Here is a 4219-nt window from a genome sequence, read left to right as displayed (position 1 = left end):
AAAAAAAAAAAAGAATGTAGTAGTACTTGCAATTGTCAAATATTAGAACAATATATGCCTATCAATTCATTTAAATAAATAAAGTGACAATCTGTGTGTACAATGGTGTATCACACAGCTCTTAAACACATTGAACACCAGTGTTAATGTGCCGTGAAACAATAAAAATGTCAAAAATACATTATGCAGAAAGGAAGTTGCAGCATGGTATATGAAATATAGTTTGTGACTGTTACTATAAAGATTATAAGTAAGTAAAGGCAGGGACAAATTCTGGAGAATTCTTTCTTTTAATGTTTTTTTTGGTTTATTTTTTTTGCGGAACTGGTGATTGAACTCAGGCAAGCATTTGTTCTACTGAACCATCTCCCAGGCCCCTTTCTTTTAATGTAATAAAGTTTTATTGAAGATAAGAAAATAAGGGCCAGGGATATGGCTCAGTGGAATAAGTGCTTCCCTGGCAAGCACAAGGGCCTGAGTTCAATCCCTGGTTCAAAAAAAAAAGAAAAAGAAAAAGAAAGAAAGAAAGAAAGAAAGAAAGAAAGAAAGAAAGAAAATAAACAGGCTCTGCAGAGCGAGTTTGGGCGAAGTGAAAGTAGGAAAAGCATACCCAACAGGATGAGGGTGGGTGAACCATACAAGAGAAAACACGACAAAAATTCAAATGTGGACTGCCCTTTTTGTATCACCCACTCCTCAGACTGACGTTCACTCTAAGCCATTATATTAAAAGCTGTTCAAGGGCCGCCCAAATAGCTCAGTGGACTAAAGCCCCTGCTTAGGCAGAGTGCAGAGACCAGGGTTCAATCCCTGGGCCTGTTGTGTCAGCCTCGCCCCTAGAGCTCACTGAGACAGTGATTGAGACTGGACGTGGTGGTGCATACCTGTAATCCCAGCACTTAAGAAGCTTAAAACAGAAGGATCACTACAAGTCCGATCTATGTAGTGAGACCCCGTACAGCCTGTAGACCCTGTCCTAAATATAAAAATTTAAAAAAAAAAAACTGTTCAACAGGGATATAGCCCAGCAACACAATCTCCTGCCTGTGCAAGGTCCTGAGTTTGATTCCCAGCACCACCACCCCCCAAAAAAGAAAATCCTGCTCAAGTTCTTACAAGAAGTCCAAGACAAACCCTGGACCTTTCCAGGTCACACCTACTTCCCTAGCAAGCTGTGCTACACTCATTTCCCCCTTAGAGACATATGTTCCCATAATTCTTTATGGGGTGTTGAAGGAGTAGAGGTCTCCATCTTCATAGAACTACTTCCTAGGATGAGGATAATAGCTCAGTGGCACAGCGCCTGCCTGGCAAGTACAAGGTTGTAGGTTTGATTCCTGGTATCAAAAAAAAACTACTTCCTGCTTAAAAGGGTTATAGGCCCTACCAACTGAGGATTATGTTCTCTCCAACTACCTTGGGGAGTTATAGATTACTTTCTGGGGTGAACAAAAAAGTCTGTCAGAAGACAATGAAAAAAAGTTAGTTAGTGACTTATTGAGCTGCTTGTTCAATGGGAGAACAAAAGTAACTTCATGCCACAGCATTATCAAGATTACTCACATGGATCTAATAAAAACAAGAGCCTTTCTGGGCATTGTCATACATGCTTGTAATCCCAGCACTCAGGAGGCTGAGGCAGAAGGCTTTCCATGAGTTCGAGGCCAACCTGAGCTACATAGTGAGACCCTGTATTAAAAAAAAAAAAAGGGAGCCTCAGTACAGGTGTTCATCTAAGTTGTCATGAATTCAGGTCATTGGTGACTATTTCTCGGCATCTGCAGCAATACTGGAGTCTCACTTTCTGAAGAGGAGCCTCAGGTCTTCCAGAGGTTCTCAGGAACAGATTTCCACTTAGTCCTGTGACAATTCTAGTGACCATTACCCATGTAGAACTTTCATAGCTTGTCACTACGCACTTGAGGAGGAAACACGGTTCCTCAGGAACTAAGACTAAGTAAGGCTAGGGTTCTTTGGAGCTATAGGGGTTCCCTTCTTGCCTCACTACCAGCCTTTTAATTTCCCAAGGAGACTTTAGACATGCCTTTTTGAGGTCCTTTGCAATGAATGGCAGAGACCCACTTGAGAAGATAGACTACATCTAAGAGTTACAGTATTTCCCGATTGTGTTTTACAGATGATTGCTTATTAGGCAGCAAGCCCCATGTTTCTAGACTGCTGCATGGGCATGCAGCACCAGAAAAGCTTATTTGGAGTCTTTGTACAGTAATAACTCAGTTCATGAATGTTTCTGTTCACAAACAGCTGAGCTCATGAGCACAAGCATTTGGGAGAATTTTGCTTCCATTTGTGAACTCTGCATCGGGTGACCAACACAGCCGCAGTCATCTCCCCCACATGAACACAAATATACCCATCTTCCCTGCTCTGACACATGGGGACAGTTTCCTCTAGTTAAGAATTCAGTCACAACAGATCTGTGCACACTTTCTGTGAAGCATTTTTGTGTGCTTTTTAACACATACAGTATTGTCCAGTATTATTTAAATCAACCTGGCTCTAAAAGAAGTGCAGAGGGGGGCTGGGGAGATGGCTCAGTGGAATAAGCGCTTCCCTGGCAAGTGCAAGGGCCTGAGTTCAATCCCCAGTTCCACCAAAAAAAAAAGTAGTGCAGAGGGACTGAGGACATAGCTCAGCAGCATAAGAGCCTGCCTGCTAAGCGCAAGGACCTGAGTTTGATCCCCGGCACCACATGCTGTGCTGGCCCCATACCTAGACTCTGAGCAGGCCACCAAGACCCGCCCAGTCCTATAATCCCAGCACCAGGGGAGGGGGCACTGAGACAAGAGGATCACCACAACTGTGAACTTTGTAGCAATACCCTGTAACAAACAAAAAAATTAAATAAATGCATTAAAAAAAGTGCAGAGAAAGGGGATACTGATGAATGTCCATTTTGTATCTGTGTATTCAAAATGATTAGGATAGATATATAGTTACATTCTCTTAATGAATAGAGGGATTTGTTCTAATGGTGTTTGTAAATAAGATATCATGTCTGCATCTTGTACAGCAATTAACCGCTAGGAAGAATGTATGCAATGTGTTAATTATTGAAACTGTCCTACCAATTTGGTTTGAAACTGCCTCATCGCTATTTGTTTCTCAATAAAATTATGGAAAAAAATTAAAAAGTGATAATATGCAATCATATAATACATAATGAATCAATCACTGTTAATCAGCTATTCTTGATTAGAAAATCTGTAACATACATATTGTTGTATGTTACCCTGTTTCTGTCTTTGTTTCTAATTTTTGCTCTTGCTTTTGTCTTTATTTTTCAAAATAAAATAAATTAAACTAGAAAAAAAAATAGAAAGAAAGAAAGTGCAGAGAAAGCATGGTGGTAGAAAGAAAGTGCAGAGAGGTAATAAAGGTGACAAGAACCTACAGAGCAAAAATTGTAAGAAGAAAATAAGTATTAAATTGAAAAATATATATAAAAAAGCATGAGCACGGTATTCATATGACTGATCTGGGCTCTGAACACCAGAAGGCAAAGTCAACAATCTCGACTATTTTGAAGAATAGAGATGCCATCAAAGGAGCTGACGTGGCAAAAGGAGTAATGATGTTAACCAAGCAGAGGACACAGGTGCTGGAAGAGGTAGAAAAGCTTTTGTTAGTGTGGTTGAATGAGAAACAGCTGGCAGGTGATAGCTTGAATGAAGCTATGATCTGTGAAAAAGCCAGGAAATTGCACAGTGATTTACTGTCCCCTCTACAAGGACAAGTGATGAATTTAAAGCCAGTAGAGGGTGGTTTGATAAAATCCACAAGAGAAGTAGCATCCACGGTGTGAGGCATCTAGTTCTGACAAGACCACTGCAGAAAACTACAAGAAGGAATTCATGGAATTCATGAAGGCAGAAGGACACATCAGTCAACAAGTGCTCAAGTGCAATGAAATGGGGCTCTTCTGGAAGAAGACGCAGAACAGAAGCAACATCATGCATGAGCAGAAAGCACTGCTGGGGCACAAGCCCATGAAGAACAAACTGACTCTCCTTCTGTGCAAATAAAAGCGCTGATCTGAAGATTAAGCCACTAAGGATGTACCATTCCCAGACTCCTCATGCATTGAAGGAACAGAATGTGAACAAGACCAGAGTACATGTCATGTGGAGGGGTCAATGTAGAAGCTTGGGTCACAAGATAATTGTTCATGGAATGGCTGCACAAGGTTTTTTTTTTT

This window comes from Octodon degus, unplaced genomic scaffold (genome assembly GCF_000260255.1).
Source record: "Octodon degus isolate 3935 unplaced genomic scaffold, OctDeg1.0 scaffold00280, whole genome shotgun sequence".
In the NCBI taxonomy this organism is placed as follows: Eukaryota; Metazoa; Chordata; class Mammalia; order Rodentia; family Octodontidae; genus Octodon; species Octodon degus.
Note: the sequence above shows the minus strand (reverse complement) of the source record.